Source organism: Callorhinchus milii, unplaced genomic scaffold (assembly GCF_018977255.1).
Source record: "Callorhinchus milii isolate IMCB2004 unplaced genomic scaffold, IMCB_Cmil_1.0 Scaffold1, whole genome shotgun sequence".
Classification (NCBI taxonomy): Eukaryota; Metazoa; Chordata; class Chondrichthyes; order Chimaeriformes; family Callorhinchidae; genus Callorhinchus; species Callorhinchus milii.
In genome coordinates, this window is record NW_024704742.1 from 18,101,261 (window position 1) to 18,128,591 (window position 27,331).

Consider the following 27,331-nt stretch of genomic DNA (forward strand, 5'->3'; position numbering starts at 1 on the left):
GAGAGAGAGAGAGAGAGAGCAGTGTTCATTTATCTGGAAGAATAGGCTTGATCTTGAGTAAGGAATTCTCTCCCCACATTAAAGAGATTCCACAAAACCAAACCCCCCCACCCCCACCCCCCCAAAAAAAAACCACCTTTGCACCTTCTGCATCTAACACAAAATCCAGATGTTCAATCCTTTATTTCTGCCACAGAATGAAACAACTTTTGGAATCCAACTCTAAAGCGTTAAATGATTTAATCCACATTCCTCTCTTCAGGTTTATTTTGGAAGAGCCTTTAAACATGTAAATGGGGAAGGTGTGTCTGACCCACAGAGGTGCTCTGAGGAGGAAATGTACAGCTCCAAAAAGTGTGGAGGGGAAAAGCGTTCAGATGGAAGTTGTGTCCCCGACCACTCCCCCCATCACTCCCCCCCCCCACTCCCCCCATTACTCCCCCCATCACTCCCCCCCCCCACTCCCCCCATCACTCCCCCCCCCACCACTCCCTCCCCCACTCCCCCCATCACTCCCCCCCCCACTCCCCCATCACTCCCCCCCCACTCCCCCATCACTCCCCCCCCCCACTCCCCCCATCACTCCCCCCCCATCACTCCCCCCCCCCACTCCCCCCATCACTCCCCCCCCACTCCCCCCATCACTCCCCCCCACACTCCCCCCATCACTCCCCCCATACTCCCCCCCCCCCCACTCCCCCCACTCCCCCCCCCACTCCCCCATCACTCCCCCCCCCACTCCCCCCATCACTCCCCCCCCCACTCCCCCCATCCACTCCCCCCCCACTCCCCCCCACTCCCCCCCACTCCCTGCGGAGCTGAGGTTGTTGGTGATTGATTAACCCTCTGGTGTTGGACTCGGGGAGAGCAGCCACTGGCGATGCTCCAAACAGCAGATTGTGTGGGTTTTTCCCGTAAGGTTTTACGTGTTTTAAAACTTTGCGTGTGTTTGTGGGTGAAACAACCCCTCCACCCCCCCTCCCCCCCCCCTCCCCCCCCACACCCCTCACCCCCACACCCCTCCCCCCCTCCCCCCCACACCCCCAGCAGCAGCAGCAGTCAGGTCAGGGCAGAGTGGGCTCAGTTGAGTTCGCTTTGGCAGCATTTGTCCAGGAACAAGTGACAGAGACGAGAAGTTGCGCACACACTTGTGGGAGAGGGAGGAAACTGCTCAGCGCTGAGCTGCGAGGGCCAGACTGGGCTGTGCTGGGCTGAGCTGTGTTGGGCTGTGCTGGGCTGTGCTGTGCTGAGCTGTGCTGGGCTGTGCTGAGTTGGGCTGTGCTGTGCTGAGCTGTGCTGTGCTGGGCTGTGCTGGGCTGAGCTGTGCTGGGCTGAGCTGAGCTGTGCTGAGCTGAGCTGTGAGAGCCGGGGGGGGGGGGGGTGATCGAGTCCCCGGGCAGATGATGGAGAGTGGGGGTCAGGGCGATGCTCCTGGTGTGGGAGAGTTCCCCTTGTACACCATCGAGGAGGAGAGATCCAGCCTGATCTCTGTCAGCAGCGCCCGGGATCGCTGCTTGGAAAGCGCCCAGGAACAGGAGGAGGAGGAGGAGGAGGAGGAGGATGGATCAGGTCACTCCTTGCAAAGCAATTCCTCTGGTGAGGAGAAACTCCAGGAAAATGCAACCACAGGAGACAGCAACACATTCGTGGTGGCAGATTGCAATGGTAACACTCATGTTTTTTAATCCCCCCCCACGCACACATACACACACAAACCCTTGGAGTATTTATTTATTTGATTTCCTCCCTGTTTTGAAAGGGTAAACATACCTTTTGTGCAGTGGGAGTATTTTAAGTTTAATGATTTGTGGGAGCAAACCTGTGTGTTTCCAACGATAACTTTGTTTTACCACTTTAAAATGTAATCTTCTTGTTGTTGTTGTTGTTAAAGGTTATTCTTTGAACTGTTAAAATAACATGTTTGGTGGTGATAGATTTCCACCTGGGCCAGTGACCAGGCTGACCACGACATCATCAACAGCAAATTACACGAGTATAGCGCCCTTCACGTCGGAAAGACGTCCCGGGGAGCTGGACAGTCGTGGGATTTTCGGACCCGAGCTGGGAGTTGGGGTCAGGGCAGGGGGCGTAACACAAAACAAGTGTCATAGATGCAAACCAATGCGGAGAATGACTGCAGCACTCTCTGGAGTCCCGAAGTCTTGGCTCTTGGCAACCTGCGCCTAATACTTTCCGGAATTAGGTAAACAGGATGTGTCCCTCCGGGGAGAGAAAGCACATCCCGTTGCAACAATCCATCCCTGGAATTTCCGTGCGTGGGTGGGAGGCATGGAGTTCTCTGGTTTGGATAATCATGAATGTGGTAATGGGTTTCCGCATGTGTCAGACACCCAGCTGACCAAATACAAGTATGTACTAATTACCATGTGTTGTATATTTCTCCCCCTCCGCCAACACATGCTCAGCAATAGAATTATGGTTGGTCGTCAAGACTGTAATACGATTGTAATAGAACTTTATAGGATGAGATTATATCCCAAAACGTTGTGATCACTCCAGTTTTGTGTATTTGTATTTATCCTGTAAACATTCCTGTATATATGAACACACATGCTAAGGGTAGGAACTGTTTGGATATAAACATATTTTTATTGGGTGTGTATCAGGCAGACAGACATCTAAAGTGAAAGATAAGGTAAAGATCCACCTGTTATCACATCAAATGGACTCTGCTCTGGATTTGGAGTTAGAAAAACATGGTTGTGGAGTCTTGTAGCTTGGTGGTTAAAACACTTGCCTCACAAGTGACAGGCCCTGAGTTCAATTTCTGGACAGAGTGAATCGTCGGACAAGTTTCCTTACTCCACACACCTTTGTTTACCCAGCAGTAAGTCGGAACCCAGTTTTTAGTTGATTCGTGAATCACTTTTCCGGGGGTAATAATCCATTCAAAGCAAAAATAAATTTTAAAAAATTTGATCACTCAGTCCATGACTATTTGTGGGATGCTGCTGTGCGCAATTAGCTGCCGCGTTTCGCCCACAAAGTATACAGTCAATTCACTTTACAGTGCATTCTGCGATGCACTTTCAGTTGTCTCGAAGATGTGATAAGGCACAATATCAAATGCAAGGATTATTATTATTAAATCAGTCAATCGTTAAGAAGACGAGATCTCAAAGATCTAGTTAAAGCACTTTTATTCAGGCATCATTTACTCTGCATCCAGTTAGTTATGCCATACCTGACAATGGAGGCCCAAACTAGACAGTGTTTTATCTTGGATCAGCACAACAATTCACACAGAAACATTAACTCAGAAGATTCATGTTGAGAAGAAGAGCAGCAGAAAGCTTGTACTGGATGGAAGTGATGAAAGTGGACACCATCATTGTTCCAGTGGAGCAGTGCCAGGATTTCCAAGTCAGCATGGTAAGCTTGTTGGTTTTACTTGTAAAATCAGTACAAACTTTACGAATATATTATTTATACATGGCTTGCACATGTTTAACATGAATGATGCTTCAATTTAAAAAAAACTTTTGATGAAAAATGTAAACCTAACAAACTTTATGTATCACATACTTCACGTCACCATCCTTTTCTTCTTGCTTCTCATCTGTTTCATCTTTCTCAGCAGACGATGAAGATGTTCCCAGGAAAATGATTTGTCCCTGGTCCAGGGAATGTCTCCCCATTCGAGTCAATGGAGTCGCTGCCATGAATCACCTTTATTTACTGAAAGAGGCTTCTGTCTTCACCACCTGTTATTGAAGGACTGCCAACTCTTGCATGGTTTTGCATGGATGGGGGTGGGGGCAGTAGTGGGGGGTGGGGGGCAGAAAGCAGGGTGGTAAAATACACAGTGTTTTGGAGAAACCAATGGTAAACACATTAAAAAACAGTGTGACAATGAGGGAGGGTTGGGTAGAAATAATAACTGAAACACTAATTAAAACTCCACAAGGTCCCCGAGGGATATGGAAAACTGATAGGATTAGAATATGGCAATCATCAGTTTCAGTCTTTGCAAAATTGCTTTATGGAAATACCTTCACTGTCATTGCCCTTTCTCGATTTTGTTCATGCTGGTGATTGAAAAGCTGCACTTCTGGGTTGTCTGGTCAGACAGGAACAAATCTCTCAGGGCTAGGCTGGAGGTAGGAGGAGTAAAAGTAGCTTGGTATTTCTGACGTACTCCTTTGTTGTTTCAGAAACAGCTATACATAGAGAACAATTTATTACTCACAATGCAGGGCTATGAAGTTAATATTGTCTTCATCTGGAGCAGTTTCAAAGTTAGTTCACTGAATTAACTGTTTGCTTCTGGTTGCATAAGTGGCACAAGAAGTGACAGTGAAGGAAAAACAATGCTGAGACCACCAACAACAACATTTTAACAACAAATTATATTTGTATCGCGCCTTTCACATCAGCAGGACTTCCCAAGACATTGAAATTTTACATTAGAATAGCACCTTGAGAGGATGCCTTAAAGTATACTGGTAACTTGTTGTACAATTCTTTACAATTGGGGAAAGATTTGCATTAGGACTAATTGTTTCATGAAAGGAATTTCCAGGATAAGAATCTAACATATGTGAAGAATGCATTGTGGAATTTAATTAAAAACGTCTGACAGTGAGTTACGATCAATACTAAGAGTGAAACAGACATTTTATCTCATTGCAGTATCTCACTTTGCTTTTTTATGTTTGATAAATAATTAAAATTAAATATGGTCAAACCTGTTAAAGCAACTACCTCTATTCAGCAACCACCTGTTATCAACAACCACTCTGGAACAGTCCCAACTAATTTTCCATAATAAACCACCGCTATTCAGCATCCACCTGTTTAACGCAACCAGTGGCCGCTCTTTTTTTTGGCTCTGTCAGTGTACAGAGATTCTTTTCAGTGGCCAGTTCTAAGTCAATTTAAGTGTAATTTAACAGCAACAACTTGCATTCAAAACCTTCTACAGAACAATGCAAATGTAGTCGTCATCCTCTCCTCCTTCCCCTCACCTCGCTCCCCAGAAAGGTGGCTGGCAATTGGTCGGTCAGCCACGTGCGAGTGAGCATGTGTCTAATTGATGGAGGAGGACATTTCTGTTTGCAGTGTGTTTGGAGGCAACATGGCTTGAGCTCCGGGAGATGAGTCTCCTCTTATATTTAGTCTTGTTATATGAATAGTTTGGTTAATTGAATAATTTTCACTGTAAAATTGAGTATTCAATTAACAGAATTCACTGTATTAATATCCTAGAAACGCACAATATATTGCTTAGTTTTCTGGAATGCAATTTAATTGAGTATGACCTCCTTCCTGCCCTCCCTTTATTAACCCTGCCTCTCTCTGTTTACTCATTTGCCTGCTTCTTTAGGAACTGTTCAGTAAAGGGAAATGTGTTTTCATTAACTTAAAGTTTTAAAAGCCTCTGAAGCACATTACAGTTGTTAAACAAAAGTTAAAAAGCTTAGAAAAAGTACAAAAGTCATCCTGCAAATTCCTGTTAGAAGTCGTTTTGTGTTAGTAATGATGTCAGTCCGGATATGCTCTTGTCTCTGATAAGGATGTATTGCACAAATCTCTGCAATCTGCTGTCCTGGCTTCAACACTCTGGCTGAGAGATAGCAGAGGAGACAAAGATAATATTGAAAAGTGTTTATCGAAAATTATTTGCTCAAAATATCAAGTTTGTTTATAAATGTTTGAATATTTGGTAGTTTTAATTTTTTTAGCCCTTGCATTCAGGAACTTTGCTTTTTTAACAGTCAGCATAGCTCAACTATGCCAACTCCGTGCTTGTCGGCCTTCCCAACTCTTCTCTCCACAAGCTGCAGATTATCCAGAGCTTTGCAGCTCTTGTTCTCTCCCACATCAGGCTCCATGACCCCATCACCCCCACCCTCTCTGCCCCCACCCTTTGGAACTCCATCCCATATTCCCTTCGTCTCGCTCCTTCCCTTGCCTCCTTCAAGGCATATCTCAAGACCCTCCTTATCAACCATGCCTATACAAATATAATGTTGTATTGTACTGTATTGGATGCCTTTTCTTATGATATCCCATTGGAATGCATTCAAAACTCTAGAAGTGACAGAGCCATTGCACTATCCGATTCCACAAGCATATTTTTATTTTTACTTCATTTCTCTCTTTTTCGCTGCCTACTGAAAGAACTCCAAGCATCAGTGTTCAAAAGGGTTTAAAAATGAAGAATGTATTGTCTTGCTTTGGGACAGATACACTACAAGAAGATGAATCGTGTATTCAAATAATGATTAGAAGGACCTTTGAAAATCGACGGAAGTTGATTCTTTGAGACTTATTTCATACATATTCTAGTTAAAAGTGGCAAGTTAATAGAACCAGCCCAGTATAGTGAATTCAGATCTCTCAGGCTCAATAAAATTCAATGAAGATGAAAGTTTAATTTAAAAAAAGTACATGCTACAGACTTTTTGTGGTGATTGAAGAGAAGGTTGTAATAATTATAATAAATTCTTGCATTTAATATAGCATCTTATCACATTGTTGTAACGTCTCAAAACATTTCTTAGGATTTTATTATAAGTAAAAAAGGCTGTGCAGGTGAACCAACAATGCACACAGCAATGTCCCAGAAACAGCTATGAGGTGAATTATTAATTTTACTTGGGGCAAAGTAACAATGTCCCACGAGGTACAGCCTCCACATTTACATCAAACGATCGGAGTATTCAAATCTGAATTATCTGATCAATGCTAAAAATAAGATTCTGTTTTTTTAAATAAGCTGGGGTTTTAATTTCTCTCAGAACCTGATGTGTACAACAGACCATTAATAACTTTTCAGAACATTGTGTTATAGAGTTACAATAAAAAGAGAGATGTAAGGTTTGATAAATGTAGTCATGACTGCCTTTAGTAAACAGGAAGTTTGGTATTGAGGCAAAGCAACAGAGTGCATGGATCACATTTCAAGTCAGTCAACAGTTTCTGTCAGAACCAAGATAAGGGGCTCAAGCACTTAGGATACACAGGATGAATGTGTATCCTCTTCCCTGCTTCCAGCTACAGCTGAATATATTGTGAGATGGATGAGTTAAATGCAGATTTAAGTTGGCATTCTAACAGAGTGATCGGCAGATAAAACTGAAGGAAATGTGAGATTTAGAATTGTTTCCATTTTTGAAATGCCTGGAAGTTATGTGACTGAGAAATCTGCAGTCAGGAGCCAATCATTAGGCTGCCTGGAGTCAGGCATATTGACTGGAGCATCCGGTTTGGGATACTGGCAGTGAGATTGTGGATGAATACAGATGCATTAGGGATTGAAACTGCCAAGTACATTACATGTGGGACCCTTAGAGTCAACGTAGAGATGAGAGAGTTATCGTGTTAATCAGCTTGGCTTTTCACTAGAGGCTTTCCACTTTTCACTGAGGAGCCCCAGCAGTAAGTTCTTTAATTTAGTTTGAGGAATGTGTCTGCTGCAGCCTCCCTGTCCACTATTTAATTGTGAGTTACTGATAACTCAATCATTACATGTAACCATTCTGATGTTGTTTGCCAATTATTTTCTGTAGGTAAGGCAGCCTTCTGTTCTTCTGCAAGCTCCCCCATGCATTGGTCCAATTTAACCCAAAACTCTGTGGAGTCAGATGAGAATTCAGAAGCTGAAGAGCGAGCAGTTCCAGGTAAACACATAGTGAAAAGCATTCTTTCAAGTAAGAGGTAATGTCGATCTGTAAGCTGATTGAAAACTCAAACCGATTAAAGAGTAGGGTTGTTGTACCAGAGAGAGAATCTCGCCTGGCTTGTAACACAGTGAATTTATTGTTTCCATGTTGTGAGGTAATTTGAATGACTGTACATTCTTTCTGTTTCAATACTTTCTAGTGCGGAGTCCGTCAGAAGAAAATGAAGTGTCTCTTTCTCTCCCTAAACAAATCTTACATGATTCATCAGGCATGGAGAATAGGGAATCAGGTAAGGGATAGGGAATTTCAGCACATCCTGAAAAGTGCCAAAATCTTATCCTTTTGTAAAGTAGCACTCAGGTGTGACAATGTTAATGATGTGAGAAAAATTGCACAGCCAATTCACTGTGCAAAAGCATTGAGTAAAAATCAGCTGGTCAGTAAAGTTACTAACCTTGATGGTCTCTGCTTCTTTTAATGAGATTTTCCTGTGTTTTTCCCACCAAATTTTCTTCTCCATTTTTCTCCCTCTCGTCCCCCTCTCCTAAAAGCATCTGACTCATTTATTCCTTTAGGTTCAGCTAATACATATCCTCATCCGCACCAAACGCTTCACACCCATCTCCCCAATCCTCACCAGGCTGCACTAGTTTACTGTCTCCAAACGCATCGACTTCAAGGTCCTCACCCTGACATACAAATGCGTTCATGACCTAGCACCTCCCTGACCTACTTATAACTCACTCCTCTGCCTGGCCCCTTTGCTCAGCTAATGCAGGCCTGCCCACATCCCTAATCCCTCCATGCTACCATCAATAGTGAACCTTCAGCTACCATGTCGCTAATCTCTGGTACTCTGTAGTTCAATCCCTGCATCTGTCCCTCTCTTTATTTCTAAATTCCTTCTGAAAACATACCTCTTCCACTGCACCTAATGTCGCCTCCCTACCCCTTTTCCCTTGCTCGGCTTTCAACCCCGCCACTGCACTGAGCTATGAGACGTAATCCTATGTGAAAGATGCTTTAGAATTACAGATTATTGTTATTGTGCTGTGTGTACATTTCCACTGGTGAATACATTTCCTTCTGCTGCCTCACCCAAGTTGTCTTTATTCATGAGTTACAGTGACTGTCAGATGGCAATTAACCACAGAAAGACTTAACAGCCAAGTTCATTCATGTTCTCACTTGACGTTGACCCCTTTGAACCTCTAGCAAAGATCAGTAGATAATGATGAGGAGTGGGACCCAGGCTGATTTTCAGCTCTCTATCCTAAAGACAATGAAGCCAAGTTGAGGGTCCAACCCAAGGAGTCCTGTAGCTCAGTGGTTAAAGAACTTGCCTTGCAAGCGAGACACTTGGGTTCAATTCCAGGCAGGGCGAAACCTTGGGCAAGTTTCCTTACTCCACACGCCTAATCATAATCCCTCAAAAAAATAATAAATTGGTTACTTCAATGAACGACAGTTTGTGAGACACTGCTGTGCGCAATTGGCTGCCGCGTTTCGCCCACAAATATATGGTCAATTTACTTTATAGTCTATTCTGTGAAGCACTTTGAGACGTCGAAAAGATGTGAAAAGCGCTATTTCAAATGCAAGGATTATTATTATATTATAAGGTCAGCATACACTGATTCAAACTGCCAACTTTCTGATCCTGCATAAAATAGTCCTCCACTGGACCCTGAATTTATTTATGAGCCCATTTGATTTCTCTGTTTGTAAACAAGCAATGCTGATGTCAGTAACATTACCAGCCAATTTCACATGCTCCCCCTGTAGGTAAATTGTGGAGAGAATTGCTGGTCATTGTGGAAGGTGACAGTGAAGAAGAGTGTGAGGATGGGGTTAGTGCATAGCAAATCAAAAGTTGTAAATGGAGAGCAGGTAAGAATAACACTGTAAAATGGTGCAAAGTAACATTCTCAAAGGTAAATTAATGCTTGCAGAGCTAGATCGTCCTGAGAAAGACTCACTCAACAGTTGTTCCACATTATCGCTGGTTGAAAGTGGAGTTCCGACAGGTAGGATTCTCTTGTCTTGCCACTGTTTGTGTTTAAAAACAATATTAGCTTTAATAAGATTTCTAGGTTATATTATGTGTCATGGATATGTGTTTGGGTTCATTATTAAAGAATGATTTGTTTTTTTTAAAGAAAACAAGGTTTTGTGCTCTTTAAATTTAATTTGAACTCTGAGCCACATGTTGGTGAGACAGGGGCTTAGATACACAATTCCCAGCATGTAAAGCTCCCATTGGGCCAATGAGAGAATCAGCACTTCCCCACAGTTAGAACAGGAGGGGAATCTGAGGGTAGGCCAACCCAGTTTGTTCTCTTTTGTGAGCCATTCATCAACTTGGGCAAATTAATAATAATAATAATCCTTGCATTTCATATTGCACCTTATCATGTCTTTGAAAAGTCTCAAAGCCCTTCATAGGATACACTGTAAAGTGTAATGATTGTGCATTTCGTGGGGAAAACAGCAGTGAATTGTGCACAGCATTGTCCCACAAATAGCAGGGAGTAGAAGCCTCGGCATGTCACAAAGGAGACCTAAAGGAGAGAAAGCAAATAAAAATTGTCATGCATTTTCAGGGTAAAATGTGACTAGTACTATAAATATAGACACATTTTAAAGATGTAATGTGGTAACTTATCCATTGAGAAAACATTTAATGCCATTGATTCATTCATAGCTATTTCCCTGAAATTGATCATAAAGAAACAAATCACTCGACTTCCCGATACTCAACTGCAGGAGACGCTCAGAGCAAAACTACGCATTCTGGAGAATGAGAGTGGAGAGGTTGCAGCCCTTCTCAGTGTAAGTCTGCTTGGCTTTTGTTCAAGATGCAGCACTTCCGCAGAATGCTTAAATGTGAAGCATTTTGAGTTATGTCTTTGGAGATGATAAACTGCTACAATTAAAGTACTGTATGCATGTTTTATTCTTTCTATCAATGCTTTGCATCATTGTTACATCCAATATTCTGAAAGTAGAAGCCCAGTCAATTAACTCCAATTTCTGTGAATGTAACATTGTATTTAATGAGAAAGAAGGTGCAGTAATGGTCAGCTGATGAACTGACGATGGGGGAATTAAGTAGAAAGAGGAAACGAACAAACCAGTTTTGGGACAAGTTTCATGTCCTGACCTAGATAACTGTAGCATTCTTTGCAAATGTACTAGAAGACGTGGAGGGCGCTATATAAATCCAAGTTGTTGTTGTACTTTATTATTGAGTACATCTAATATTTTTTTCATTACAAGCTGTTCAATTTGGATGCTTTGACATTTGTAAATAGTTTTCATTGGAAATATCAACAATTGTTGTGCACGTGAGCAGGTAAATTGCTCCAGTACTGATCCACCCATATCCTCTACTTTATTCCCTTGCAGTCAGCTCATCAATGAAAGAATTACCCCATCCCATGGTGCAAAACACTAATAAATGAACACAAACACTCCCTAAATTGTACCACCGATCTTACGTAGCATAAGAAAGGTACTGTGCAGAAATTTGACTCTTGTATGTTGCATAGTGAGAGTTGCTTGGGAATTAGAAACCACACACCAGTGATCCATCCTCATTAATGATGCAATGCTCTGGATGACAATAGAAGTTTAACACCATGGTAATGACATCCTAAATTCACTATTTGATTACCTGATTTGATTACATTGATTATTTACTGACACAAATGGAATGTGTTGCCACTGGGCAGAAATGTGTAAACAAGGAAGACTTGAGGACAGTGAGGAAACTTCTGTGTGAAATTTGATGAGCCTAAGATTATCAGACTGTGTTCCCGGAACCATAAATTAGCCTGTTGTAGTGATCAAGTCAAAATGCTACCTTGTTTCAGGAGCTTTCGGCCAGGCTGCTGTCAATTCACAGTGATCAAGACTTGATTTTGGTCACTTTTAAAACATTTGAAGAAATCTGGAAGTTTTCAACATATTACTCGCTAGGTAAACCATTTCCTTTTTTTCCAAACGTTGTCTTTTGGCACCTTGTCACTGAATTTCAATGATCTATAATATCACGATTTTATAGACATTTTAAGTTGATGTTAGACGTATAGTTTTTTCTCTGTTGTGGCAATGATTTGGAGTTGCTACATTCAGCCATGGTGTAAAAAAAAATGTCACTTCATAGACAGATTGATGCTCATCATCTTACAATATATTGAACCTGTATATCCCTCCTTCTCTTCCTGTGGGCAGGCTTTGTTGGCCATTGCTTAGAGAACCTGTTGTTGGACCAATTGTTCTGGCTGAACAACCTGGATGATGAAGACGTCAGGATTGAGGTCCAGACAAATGGAGAATCCTTGGAAATAATGTGGAAAGGCCTCCTCCTACAGGACGGTGAGAATGTAAACATTCCAATGTCGCAAACAAAACAAGAACTGGAATTCCGAATTTAAATAAAAAGATTACTTAACATAAATAATTAAACATTGAAACATTCAAAGGAAGATGCTCTCAATAGAGTTTAGTAATTTATTAGAACTATATTGCTGTGCTAATATTTATTTTTAGCTATAGTTGAATGATACAAGATCCACCTGTATGGTGAGCAATATGTGTGCCATTTGCTTAGGTACCCCTAAATTGTCGGATTAGGGTGCGGGCTTTCATGTTGTAACAGACTTTGGAACCAGGAATGTAGAGGATCGCTAGTGTAGGGTAACCCACACAAACCATGAAATCACTCCATAGGGGCCTGTCATTACCCCTGAGAGGGGTCGGAGCCTGGACTGTACAAAAATTGTAAGCCGCGACCAGAACTCCAAGCCAGTCTCTTGAAGGAAAGCCTCTGGTTCTGCAAGGCCAGGAAGAACAAATGAAGCCTGCAGCTTAGTCACATTGCCAGGCTGAGATGGTGTAGAGATGGCATAAGACTGTTGAGTGGCATAAGACTTTAAGAAACTGATAGACTACAGAGATGGGAATACCTGAGCAGGGTGGAAAGTGAGTGAGGTGAAATATAGATGGCAATGCAAATGTGAATTTGAAACCTGGCATGATTTTAATTCATTGTGTGCAGACATGTTGAGTTTTATCGATTTTTAGCTAATTCATTACGGGGTGCACTCTTCACATGTGCAGTATTTCATAGGTGACAGATGTGTGCGTGTGTGTGTGGTGGGTGGATTGGGGGAGGAAGGAGGTTCATAGGAATAGATGAGTAGCTCCATTGTCTGATTTGTACAAATACATTACTGTAGGCTGTTTGTAGTGAGGCAGACTGTTTGTAGTGAAGTCTGTGATCTGGACCATCTTGCAGTGCTACTTGCGTAACAAGCTGCAGAACTGTTTTGGGGGAAATAAAAATAAATTGAGTAAATTGAATGATAGATTTCTATAATAATAGGGCATGAATGTATAAATGTTACACAGCTTGGAAAAAAGCTAACAAATAGTTCTACATTTCTTCAGATATTAACCCATAACTTTAATTTAATTTATATCTTGTAACTGTTTGTGTCTAACCATTGTCCAGATTTTATTTGTAAATCTCTTGATGCAACCCAAATATTGATTATGTTTCACTATGTTTTTCCTTAAGGTTTGTTCTTTGCAAGGTGTCCATTAAATCTTCAGAAATGTGAAGAAGTTGACCTGGAACTCAAACCAAATGATTTTGTTGTTGTTGCGGATGCTAAACCCAGTTCTAAATGGGCAGGACATTCTTTGTTCAGTGGCAAAAAGGGTTTGCTACCAAAATCTTGCTTCCAAAGTCTGGAGCTTCTCATTCCTTTCCACCAGTAGGTAGCAATATTTTTCACCCACCGTTTTAAATTGGAATGAATTTAAGTAACCAAAGTAATAGGGATGAGTGTGAGATATATAGTTTTAGACATGGTGAGTGGTTTACAAAGTCCCTTAGCGTATTGGTTAGAGACTCGCCTCACAAGTGAGAGGACCCAGGTTCGATTCCCAGGTAAGGCGAAACCTTAGCAAGTTTCCTTACTCCATATGCCTGTTTACCAAGCAGTAAATAAGAACCTGTTTGTTAATCAATTGGTGTAAAAATCCCTTAAAACAAATAAATAGCTAGATAGCTGGATGGATGGAGAAATGGATAAAGAGAGATAGAGAGAGGGAGATAATATAGATATAGATAGATGGATGGGTGGGTACATGAGTGTATGGATAAATAATTTGGCCACTCAAATAATGACTGTTGTGAGAGATTGTAGTGGATAATTGGCTGCCACGTTTCATCTGCAAAATGAACAGTCGGTTCACTTTAAAATATATTCTGTGAAGCGCTTTGAGATGTCTCAACAACTTGATAAGGCGCTGTATCAAATGCAAGGATTGTTATTATGTTTTTGCTAAACAAATCTAAAAGCCAAAAGTTTTGATTCAGCTTCCTTGATCATCATGGGGTAATGTCTTCACCTAACCGATTGGACAGCCCAACATCAGACATGTATTCATCCTCACTTGGCCTGAGAGCTCAATCGCTCTTGAACCTTCCAAATTGTAAATTCCATCCCACTTATCGGATATCTTGTAGGACACATCAATATAATAGTCCCTGAATCACAAATATGATTATGCTAAAATATTTTGTAATATTCATCCATTCCCAATTCTTCTCTATTGAACTCTGCCTCCTTTCCTCCATTATCAACATTCCCTCCAATCCCAGTACTGTAATGTAACTGCACCCATCCCTGTATCCTAAATACTGTTACCAAGAAGATAGTCACGCAATTATTTTTAGAAGGACGTCGGATCCACAGGATCCACTTCTTTTTACAGTCATTCAGAATTTCTTTTGTTTGTAATGCAATATCGACCTTCGCATTTGAACCTGACCCTGGAATGCTTGTTGTTGACATTGAGCATCAACAGTGGAAATGTGGAAACTCCAGATAACTCAACCCTGTGGCTTAACTCATCAATAGCACTTAAGTCATCAATATCCTGCACGCTCTCCGTGCAAAATATTAATAAAGGATTTCTCTTTACTTGACACTCTGCTTAACACGTAACGCGTTGCATTCTAGAAATGATTGTAAATACTTACAATGCAAAATTGATCGGATAACTTGTCCTATAAGATGGTATCTTGCATTGAAGAGGCCACCAATCCTAACCTGTGAAGGGTTGGGCGCGCATGCTCAAATGCATTGCAGAGGCCACTGCTCTACTAGAGGGCCGGATCATCCTGCCCTGTATCCTACTCTATCCTGTGACAGCATATGGTGGGAGGCCACAGCTCAGCCCTCCATAGACCAGAGGCCTCCGAGATGCATCTGAGCACAGGTCACAGGCACTCGGTGGAGGTTGGGCGCATATGCTTAGATATGGTGTCAACGGATACTGGCTGAGCGAGCGAGAGAGAACGGCACTGTGGGGCCTGGGAGCATAGGTTTTATCAAATAAACTTATACTTAACTTCAACAAGTTTTAACAAATACACTGACAGTCCTGGGGTGAGGCTGCTCCATCACACTGACAGCTGCTCGCTCTGTATGGGCGCAGTGCTTGTTGGCGTATACATGCTCACAGCGCCCCCTGTGGGGCAACTATGCCTAACTTGCCACATCTGATAACTCATCACTGAGCAATTTTGCCTTAGAGTGACGAGTTATCTGGTATTTACTGTATTTCCTTCTTTAGTGAACACAAACAATCTATAAATTAAGGCACGTACAACATGGGAATATTTTGCAAGTTGCCATTAACATTCGGAAATAATAATGATAATCCTTGCATTTAATATAACACCTTTCACTTCCTAAGGAGGTCTCAAACATGTTTCACAGAATTTATTGTAAAGGGCAGTGACTGTGAACAATTCCCTTTCAGAATTCATATGGTTATATCTCATTATATTTTATGAAGTAATGCATTTGACAAAATTATACTTGATGTTTTCTAGGTGGTTTTTCAAAATGTTTACTGAAGATCTTGGCATACACAATGATCTGTCTTCAGAATTTTCTTACCCACTTGGTAAGATCCTTACATTTTTACACATAAAAATGTTGTTTAGAACAAGCATTCATTTTAATGTGTTATTTTTTGTGCAAATTAAATTGAGTGAAATTCCACCTGGGTCGAGATTCACTCTATTTTAACATTTCAGAGAATCCAGAATTTGGCAAATTGAATTAAGTCTTAACCAAATGTCTCTTGTTCTTAATAGAACTCACAGCAAACCAGCATTAAAATTTAGACTTTATTTAAGAATAGTTTAATATGTGGATACTCCAAAATGCTAAAAATAAAATAGAGTAAATCTCGGCACAGGTAGAATTTGAACCCCGTTATTTGCTAAATCTAGCCTATGCATTCTTCCTCAATTACAATGGAATATCCCATTTAGACTCCAGTGTTGAAGTGCACCAGTTACTGTACATTTAATAATGTAACTATTATGCAACTGTATTGAAGATGCATCAGAGACGCTCACAGGGAACTACTGTGTAGAACTAACAAGAACAACAAGTTGCATTTATGTAGTGCCTTTCTTGCAGGGTAGCGTCTCAAAACACTTAGATGAAAGCCTTAAACAATCTATCTCCATCAAACGAATCATTTAGAAAGAGAAGAAATGGAAGAGGCTCTGCGGCAGTCTGATTTTAAGCGCTCCAAGATGCTACCCACATGAAAGGCGCTATGTAAATACAAGTTGTTGATCTCATTGATGTAATGGATTAGGCCCATTCTCACAGTACTCCTCAAATACGAAAATGATAGAAGCGTGCAAATATAAGGCTTACTTCAAAGTTCCCAGGCACTATTTGAAAGAGCTATACTGTACTTGGGGTTCTTAGATGTTTGCTGCATAAGAATATTATCAGTAACATTCCATTAACACAATAGCTGCTAACCTCTGGAAAAGCTACATGTAATTTGAAATATGTTTTAATTGTTTTCTATAGGTAAGGGCTCCTGCATCGCAATGGTTGATTATGAAGGTGCTGGGCTTGAGGAGTTGAGTTTCCAAATAGGACACAAGATTGAGATCATTGGGTTGCTTATCGCCTGCATGCAGTGGTTTCTGGGCAAAAATGAAACAAGTGGAAAAATTGGATTTGTGAAAACAAATCACGTGAGACCCAAAGACTTTACTCCACTGTAAGTATTTACAGATCTTAATTTTGGGAAGTTGCAGTGGCTCACAATATTTTATTTAAAATATTTGATGGATTTAAGATAAGAAATCAGAATTCACTAAGAAAATTGGAAGACAAGATCTAAAATAACTTAAAGCTTCAGAGATATTGTTGTTGGAGTTCTGCTCGCACCTGCTTCTGCTCGAGTTGGAGAAATCACAGAGCTGGAGATAGTGGGAGGGTGTGCTAGGGTATGAAAGAATTTAAAGGTGATCCTATCGAAGGTACCGATATCTGTGTATGTGGATATAGGAGTGAGTGAGTGCTAGTAAGATTGATATGATTTAATAAGATATGTGTCCCAATTTGAATAAATGTATGACAGTGCTGCCAGTTCTGCAGTTCATTAAGATTTAAACCAGCTTCAGACAGACAGTGTTACCAAAGATTTACCATCTTTTCGTAGGACAAATGATCTGTTGTTCATTGATGAAGCAGAAAGCTCCTTTTTCACCGAGCAAGAAAAGTTCAACGAAGAAGATTCCATGAAGTTGCTAAAGCAACTGACACGGACAGACATCAGTAATGTATATCAAATGGGTGAGTCAACCTGCAACAATGTGACTAGTCTTACATTACAGTACTGTATTTGGTTCTTGAAGGGTCAGAAAAATACCACTGAAGCTACTGATCGCTGCGGGCAGGTTGTTTGTTAAATAACAACATTTATATTGTGCCCTTCACGCAGGGTAAAGTAAAGATTGTCCGTAACCAATGTTTTACCCTTTGCTGTAAAATTACAGAAAAGTCACAAATTTGCTTTGAAAGTTATTTAAGTCTCTTCTACAAATTATTGTATGGAAAGTGGCTGCTGTGTTCACAGTCACAATAACTTTACAGTAAATCCTGTGAAACAATTTTGGCCATTTCAATGACTTGATGAGACGCTACATCAAATGCAAGGACTATTGTTATTAAATGAAGTAAATATATTTCACTGGCTATTCTAATTTTTGTTTCATTTCTGAATCCAGACAAATTAGGGCCATTGAACCCACAGTACGAGGATGGAAAAGGTAATTAAATAACAATCTGCATAATATAATTCAGCTCTTAACTTAAAATGTCTTTGTCAGCCTGGCTCAGTTGCTAGCACTCTTGCCTTTGGGTCAGAAGGTTTTGGGTTCAAGTCCCACGATCGGAGCTCATAATCTAGACTGACATTCTAATGAGTCCTGATGTTGCAGTGTTTCATTCTGCTGTGTGCAAATCGGCTGGCTGGCTGTAGAATAGTCAAAAAAACTACCAACAAAAACAATGAGAGTTATTTTGTTGATCTCCTCCTACCATAGAACTCACAGCAGCAGGTTTGCTCCTCAAAGGTGCGAATCCCATAGCTGGTCTTGGTCTCAGTGACACCGATTGGGTAGTTGGTATTCCACAAACCAGCACTGAGACACTATGCTCCACCATTCAAAATACCAGAGGCAATGTTGACATTCTCAGGCCCAAACCACAGTTATTGGGAGGGAAGGAGCCTCCGATTGTGGTGACTCAGGACCACTTCACAGAACACTGACGTAACTCAGCTTATAATAAAATTCCCATGTTAACTAGATCCCACTGTAAAAATAAATTGTCGACAAAGAATAACCACATGACTGAAGTACCAATGGGGTCCCAGTGCCTATTGAACCCTGCCCCAACAAGAAAGCAACAACAACAACTTGCATTTATATAGCGCCTTTCATGCCGGACGGCGTCTCGGAGTACTTAACACTGGCAGAGACCAATGCCGAGCCAGGGGGAGGGAAAAGGCACCACATCATCAGAGAAAGGGAGGAGGAAAAGGAAAGAAAATAAAGGAAAAAATTTTTTTTATTAAATTTTCCACAGTTTGACACAAAGCATTACTGGGTATTCCATAGAATTTAATGGAATTAAAGATTTAGTGGCACCGCTTCTTAGATCTAATGATGCACATGTCCACTTGCTGTAAATAACTATTATTTTTGCACAACAGAGCAACACATTCCAAGTGTTAAAGAAATGGATTTGATGAAAGCTCAGCTCAAAGGACCTATAAACAGCTCAGAAGGTACACAGTGCAGCATATCAAACAATAGGAGCCAGGCTACTAGAAAGGGCTCTTTCGTTGCTGACAACGATTCAACACTGGTGTCTGAGGAAGCAGAAGAACAGTGTTTCTGTATCAACCACACAGAGGGCTTGGACAACCCTGAAACCTTTTACCCTTTGTTGCTTTTTTTGAACAGCAAGGGATACAGCAAACACTTTAAAAAACTTTACGACTCCTGCTTTTCTTTTCTGAAGTCCACTTTTCATGGCTACAGTGACGAGGAGGAAGTGGTACATTACCTTGAGGTAGCGAGAGAGGCAGCAAGAAAGCAACGAATGCAGTGGGCCCAAACACGTGTCTGTCTTCTGTTGGGCCGAATGTGCGCCAAGAAGCACAAATTCTCACAGGCCAGAGTGTATTTTGAAGAGGCAATAAGTTTGCTGAAAGGGGAATTTGCAGATCTGTTTCTATCAATTGCTGTGTACACGAACCTTGTCGCCACGTACCTCAAGCAGAATAACAAAGAAAAATGCACCTCTGTTTTTGAGAAGATAGCAGCCTTGCTACTGGGAATTCCAGATTATATCTGTAGCACAGATATGGAGTCTGAAATCCTTAAATATGTTTTAAGGCATGCCGTATTGAACAAAAATCAGATTGTTGAAGCCAGGGCATGTTTTCTTCTAACTAAGCTTTACATACATCTTAAACAGTATGAAGATGCATTGCCTTTCATTGAACGACTGCAGTTTTTGAAAAATAGTTTCATGGTAGGAAACACCACTTCTTTGGACTTTCACTTTTCCCTTGGATCATTGTACAGTCAAAAATGTTTGCCAAACCTTGCTCTGAGCTGTGCAAAGCTTTCATGCTCACAGCACGGTAGGACGTTAGTGGATTGTTTGAAAAGCACAAACTTTGTTATGATAGATGCCTCAAAGCTGTGTGGATCAGGGGGAGCCATTCATGTGATTCCAACACAGGTAGCAACTTACCTTAAACGGGCACTTACCTTAGCAAGCAGACCTGAACAGGACAATATTTGTCGAACTATTTACCTCAGTTTGTCAGAAATCTACAAACACCACAAAGTCTACAGCAAAGCAGTTCTTTACATGACAGAAGCCATTAACACAGAAGCCTCTGTTGGTACTGAGGAAGTGATTGACGCACAAATTTCCCTTGCATGTTTGCACATTCTGAATAGTCAGCCCTCTAAGGCTATTGTCCTTTTGAACATGTTGTTGGAGTACGTTCGGGATAGTCCTGTACAGCGGGGGGTTGTTTACAATATGCTCGCTATAGCTAAGAGAAGAGTGAACAACGTCAAGGAAGCTGCTGAGAACTACCGTCAAGCTTTGTCTATCTCTGTGGAGACAGGCCTGAAATTTAACCAAGCCATTGCCCAGGCCAATTTTGGATTCCTTTGTCTCTGGTCAAAGGCCTACAGTCTGTCTGAACAATTGATATTAAAGTCAATTCATCTTTTCTCTGAACTACCAAACGTTACCTCTGATGAGAATTTTATTCACGTTCTGATTGTGCTGGGACAATATTATATTGATCAGCAATTAAAAGACAAAGGGATATTTTATTATGAATGGGCACTTCTGATTGCATTGAAAGGGAATCTTATTGAAAGTAAGTACCATATTGACTTTTTTAAAGAAAAATTGATATCCACATATAGTGTATTTTGATTTATTCTAGAAGCCTCTGCAGGTCATTTGCTCACTTTGGCAATCAGTCAAGTTGGGAGAGGGCTTGGCAAAAGTTTACACACTACAGGGGTTTATTATGCCAACAGTAAATTCATTCTGTTGTGAAATCCTGAACAAATGCATCGTTATAGTAATGCAGGTTATTTGGAATTGAGCTATAATACCAAGGTCTTAAATAATCAGGTAACAGGAGAAAAAAAAGGAGTCTCATGAAAAAAAAAGATTCTTTTTACTGAAGGTTCAATCCTGTATCTTAACATCCAGACACACAGCACAAAATACTGTAAATCTCCTGACTTGGAAACAAGTAAAAACATGTTTGTTGTTATAATATTAAGTTATACTGCTGTGATAATATAAAATACGGAGATATGGTATATTTAGTAGTTAATGAAAGATTGTTTTTCTTTATAAGTTATCTGAATTCTTATCACAATGTAGCAATGAAAATTAAATGACCTGTCAGGGAGACTGATTACAAGCTCACATCAAGGTTTGAATGATCCATTGTAAATCATTAGGATTTGTATTGCGCTCGTAGTTGTACCAAGTCAGAGGAACATTATACTGTAATTAGAAAAAGAATAAAAAGCGCTTTTTGTCATTGACAATACAGTAAAACCAAAATGTCACTGCAGTAACTCAACAACAATAACAATTTACATTTATATACCGCATTTCACTTTGGAGGATGTCTCAAAACACTTCACACACAGACTCCCCAAGAAGTACATTGGATAAAATCTGTGATACTGATTAACTTGTGCATAAAGTAAGAGCTCTTTCCCTCCCTACCTGTCTGGCTCCTCCACCTATCAAAACAATGGAGCACATTCACTTAAAAGAAAGCCTAAGTCCAGGGAAATGATTAGAAATGGGGGAAAGCTCTAACCAAGCACTTTCTATACTTATTGCTTCAGTTTTTCTCCTTGAATCTAGGCCAAGTACAAGTCACACAGTTGCTCTGCCAGTTTTACAGTTCTGATTTCCCGAACGAGGCCCAATGCATCATTTACAATGAGTTTCTGCTTTCCCTTACTCGCAAGCTGGCAGACAAGGAACAGGAAGGCCATGTCCTGCAGAACATCAGCCAGCTCTACCTCTCTCTGGGAACGGAACGGTATGGGATAGATTGAACAACAACAACAGCAAAATTACATTTGTATAACGCCTTTCATATCGGGAGGACGTCCCAAGACACTGGACATTCAGAGTTTCAGACCTGAGCTGAGGGTTGGGCTGGGGGAGGAGGGAGGGCGGGGGGGAAGCAGGGAGATCGAAAGCATGATCGAAGAGGAGGGTCTTGAGGTGGGTCTTGAAGATGACAAGGGAGGGGGCGAGACAGAGGGATTGCGGAATGGAGTTCCAGGGGTGGGTGGAGAGTGGAACGCCCGTCCGCTGATAGTGTGGTAAGCAATGCGGGGACATGAAACAGGCCTGAGCCTGCTGAGCGGATGAAGTGAACAGGGTGGTAGGGGGTTAGGAGGTCGCAGAGGTAGGAGGGAGAAAGACGATAGAGGGCTTTGAAGGTGAGAACCAGGATCTTGAACTGTATCCTCTGTGTGATGGGAAGCCAGTGGAGTTGGGCAAGGATGGGGGTGATAGGGTCGCAGAGCCTGGTGTAGGACACGAGCTGCAGAGTTCTGGATGATCTGCAGCCTGTGGAGAGAGGAGTTGGGGAGGCCGACAAGCAGTGAGTTTGCGTAGTCGATCCTCGATGTAATGAAGACGTGTATGAGGGTTTCGGTGGCCTGTGGTGTGAGACAGTGTTGGAGCCGGGCAAAGTTGCGGAGGTGGGGGAAGGCAGAACGGGTCATGGCGCGAATGTGAGAGAGAAAGGATAGTTGAGGGTCGAACAAGACCCCAAGGTTCCGGACTTGCTCAGTGAGGTGGAGTGTGTAACCATGGATGGTGATACTGTCAGCGTCTGAGGTGTGGAGGCGCTGACGGGAGCCAATCAGGAGAGCCTCGTCTTGTTGACGTTCAACTGAAGAAAGTTATTTCTCATCCAGGACTTGATGTCTGACAGACATTCTGTCAGGATAGCAGTGGTCCTGGAGTCAAGTGTGGAGGCAGAGAGGTAGAGTTGGGTGTCATCTGCATACGTGTGGAAGTTAACCCGATGTCTGTGGATGATGTCACCAAGGGGGAAATGGTATCTGAGGGAATATTTCTGTCTGGGTATAGGCTTACGATATCTTTTTCTCAGCATTTTAAAACATGCAATTCCTTTAACGATTCTTAAATTCATTCTTAATTTTGAAGTTTTTTTGGTATTTTGGTAGTTTGTCAAAGAGGCAAGAAAATTGGCTTTAAATCAAAATTAAGAATTATCAAAAGTTTGTATGCTCAGAAACGCTAAGAGAAAAATGCTTGCCTGGACCTGGGTGGAATTTCTACCCACTAATGTCTTGAAGATTTCAGATAATAATAATAGTCCATGCATTTGATCTAGTTCTTTTCATATCAGGAGTGCAACTGAAAATGTTTCACAGGTTTTACTGTTTTGTCGGCGAATAGCATAGTTCTGATTGGTTTTGTTATTTGTGTGCAAATGGTAGGAAGATTTCCTTTGTAGTTACTAGGGTCTAAATTGCAGCAGTTGCAAAAGGAATTTGGCCATTCTGTGGCCAAACATCTGAACTGCACACAGCTCTGAAGTCAGAGCTGAAATCAGAATCCAAGGGAGTTCCAGAGGGTCTGCCGTGATACATATAGAATTTGTTATTCCTCACTGTTCTGTAGTTTAGGGAGATTGACCCTGTGTATGCAGTGATATAATGCCATGACATTATCAATATAAGATTAAAATATATTTATAACATTGCTTTACAAAGGGACAAATCAATTACATTTACTGAACAGAGCAGAACAGTGCTCAGCAGATGGTCTCCTTGGAGTTGAATTGGCTTCGAGGTGACATGTTTAGCAACAGAATGTTGGAATTGAGCAGTCTCGGTTGTTCAGTTCATGGGCCAAGCCGGTCCACAGTACCCCAGGGTACTGCTGATGGCACAGCCAGGCTGGCTCATCGGCAGGATTTGGAAGGGAAGACTAGTCATTGGGGGCAGGGACTCTTCCCACTCAGCTCCCATTAACCCTGCAAGCCCAAGCTCTAACTGGTGGGATGGTCCCAGCTGGAGAAGCAATAGGAAAGCTTGCCAGGCAGTGCCCAAGCCTTGGCTCTTGGTCAGATAATCCACCCTGCCATCCAGTTCTAACTCTGTTTATCTTTGTGAACTCAGAGCATTTCGGTCAGCTCTGGAATATACCAAAAGGAGCCTTGGAATCTTCATTGATCTGAAGAAAAAAGAGCAGGAAGCTTATGCCTGGCTTCAAGCAGGGAAGATTTACTACATTCTGAGAGAGAATGAATTAGTGGACCTCTACATACAGGTAATGAGAAACTACAAAAGGCACATGGGTGAGTGCCAGTGACTTTCCATCCAGCTCAGTTTAAACAAGGCTTGGAAGGTCATTAACATCAATCGTTGTATATTATATCTATTTATCATGACAAGGCTGTCAAATCTATTAATGATTAAGGATTATTTTGTGTAGTATACTGCAGGTTCTATTAAACAGAGTCAGCTACAAGGATATGGAAAAAGGCAGGTAAGTGGGACTGAAAGGATTGCCCTTGATGACGTCAGTACAGACCCGATAGGCTGTGCCATAAATTTATAAAAATATATCCAATTTAATTCTTGTGGTTGTGCAGCGTTTAGTATTGTGGAGGTATAATCAGTATCTACTGCATATCAAACACTTATCAATACTATTTCCATAGAACCATAGACATTTAGGGCATATAAGAAGGCCACTTTGTCCATTTTGTCTATGTTGGCTGCCTTAAGAGCAATCCTTTCAGTCCCATTTACCTGCCCTTTCCCCATATCCCCATTGCTGACTCTTTTTAAAATATTTATCTAGTTCGCTCTTGAAGGCCAATATGGATTCTGCCTCAACCACCACTTCATATCTTGACTGCAAAATTGTTGATCATGGAACTATAGAAAGTGTTTAGCACACAAAGAGGCCACATGGCCTATTGTGTTTGTGCTGCTGCTCGCTCCCCTACTAGAACTAAATACTCTGATCCCTTTTAATTTAAGCAAAACAGCCTGGTGCTCTGATGAGAAAACAGTAGGGTCGTTGCTTTTTTTGGAAGAATGAGATCAGATGGGCTGACAAGCCTTCTTCATCCGAACTGATTTTGTGATCTATATTCCTGCTGTTTTGCAGACATGTTACTTTTGGAAGTCATGATGTGTGCTGTGTTCTATCTGTTGTTAAATGTAGCTTATATTTAGCAGTGCATTATATAACCTAGCCTTATATCAATAGTTTACAGATGCTCAATACCTAAAAAGCTCAGTAAGAGCCTCATTGTGATTTCTCCACAATAATGCTGCTCATTGTTTAATAACAATTTAAGGTTGCACATGATGCTGCTGTCAGTACGGAAAAATTAGACTTTGCACTGGAAGTTTTTGAAGCAGCAGGAGATGTATTTTTAATGGATCCTGGGAAAGAGAGAAAGCCATATCCTTTTATAGGGTAAGTGCTGTCTATGTATATTCTGCTTTGGCTACCTGATGTTCTTTAAATCTAAACTGTTGTAGAATTGTGTTTAATTTATCAGTTGGAAGGTTGTGTTTGTAGGTCCGGTTAATCATGTGTAAATGTTTCGCCCACAAAATATACGGTAAATTCACTTTACAGCACATTCTGTGAAGTGTTTTGAGACGTCTCGAAGATGTGATAAGATGCTATATTAAATACAAGGATTATTATATTATATTAAAGCTACAAAACAATCTAAAGTGAAGTTCACTCAGGTATCACATCACACTCTGCAAATGGAATTCATTTTTGTTTGTATGTGAGAACTAAGATTTTGAACATTTTATCCATTTCCAGATCTTTTGCCTGCTTTGATTCCAAATATCTGTAGAAACATAGATATTAAAATACAGACAGATATTATCCTTTTCCGATGTTCCCCTCCCTCTCCACTCTGTAGCACAGTCAGGCCAATTCTAGATTCCAGCACACCTATTATTGCACTGGGTGGGCTCAGCTAACTCAGCCGAATCTAAACATTGAACCAGGGATTGTGTATGACTTAGCTTCACTGTGGCAATATCAGCCAAGCCATTAGGAAACAAGGATTGGGTTCATGTCTAAAATGATTGATTTGATCTTAAGAGAGAGAAAGATCCCTGTTAAAAAAATACTCTTTTTGGGGAAAAAAAGGTTGAGTCAGTCTTAAGACTATACATTGATATAGCAAATGTTATAGATTTCATGGGTCATGAGAGACGAGACATCTTACAGTGATGACTGCACTGAAGTCTGAATGGTTTCTGTCTGGTTTCTATGTTACACTGAAATCAGCTGTAACAAATTGCTTCAGAGATCTCCCTTGTGTGTTCCAGGATCGAGCGCTTCCACTTGCCATTAAGAGTGAAAACACAAATGTAGAGCTCCGACTCTGCAACAAGCTGACAGAACTACTGATGCATGGGAAGAGCTACGCAGAAGCCCTGGAATTTGCCCAAACTGCTCTGGCACTCAGCGTGTCCCTGGGTAACCGAGATCTTTCTCTTTCTTTCCAATTCAACAACAACAACAAACAACAAATTAAATTTGTATAGCAAATTGGGGAGGGGGTTCCAAATTTCCACTACCCTTTGCGTGAAAAATTAATTCTGGTGAATCTGCAGTGCACCCCCTCCAGAGTCAATATATCGTTCCTGAGGTGCAATGCCCACTCACAACGTAACTTGGGTTTTATGAATGAAATCCCTTGAATCTCAGGTCTGAGGGGATATGGACTGAGCTGAGGTCTCACAGTTGACATGAGGTACAGCAGTTTCACTGTAGAAAACCTAAGCACATTGCGGATTCTTTTTCCAACGGTGCACAGTCAGGGATCTGCACTCTTTAATAATACTTTTAGTTCACCCTTTAATACATATGTTTATGTTTTCATAATAGAACCACAGAATGTAATGAATCCTAGTATGTTTACCGTTCAGAAGGAGGCCATTTGACCTGTTGTGTCTGTGATGGTGCAAGTACCCAACCAGAGCCATCTGCATATCGTACTAATTCCACTTCCATCCCTTCTCCTCAAGTTGTCAGGGCAAAGATCATCTCTACTTAAGATGCTCAAATATTTAAAACTCTCATGAGTCTCTGCAAAGTGCTTTGAGATGTTCTCCTGCGTGAAAGGTACCATATAAGTGCAATTTGTTGTTGTCTTTCCATATAATGGTGTTGGAAAAGCATTCTGTTGGTGTAACCGTTGGAAAGAGAATCCGCAATGTGCTTAAGTTTTCTACAGTGAAACTGCTGTACCTCATGTCAACTGCGAGACCTCAGCTCAGTCCATATCCCCTCAGACCTGAGATTCAAGGGATTTCCATTCAGAAAACCCAAGTTACGTTGTGAGTGGACATCGCACCTCAGGAAGCATACATTGACTCTGGAAGGGGTGCACTGCAGATTCACCAGAATTAATTTTTCACACAAACGTTAGTGGAAATTTGGAACCCTCTTCTCAAATGGCTGTGAAAAATTAAAATTTTCAAGACTGAGATGGACAGATATTTGTTAGGTGAGGGTATCAAGGCAAGGGTGGGTAATTGGAGTTGAGGTACAGATCAGCCATGATCTTATAGAATGGCGGAACAGGCTCAAGGGGCTGAATGGCCTTCTCATGTTGCTATGTACCTATGTTTTTTTCCAGTTCAATTGTTTTTTCAACCACCAAAACTT

The 27,331-nt window shown here is 41.3% G+C and overlaps 1 pseudogene; it reads left to right on the forward strand.

The window, feature by feature from the left end:
* The first annotated feature begins 1,373 nt into the window (after positions 1-1,373).
* Positions 1,374-27,331, forward strand: part of LOC121849588 — a 30,436-nt pseudogene continuing 4,478 nt past the window's right edge.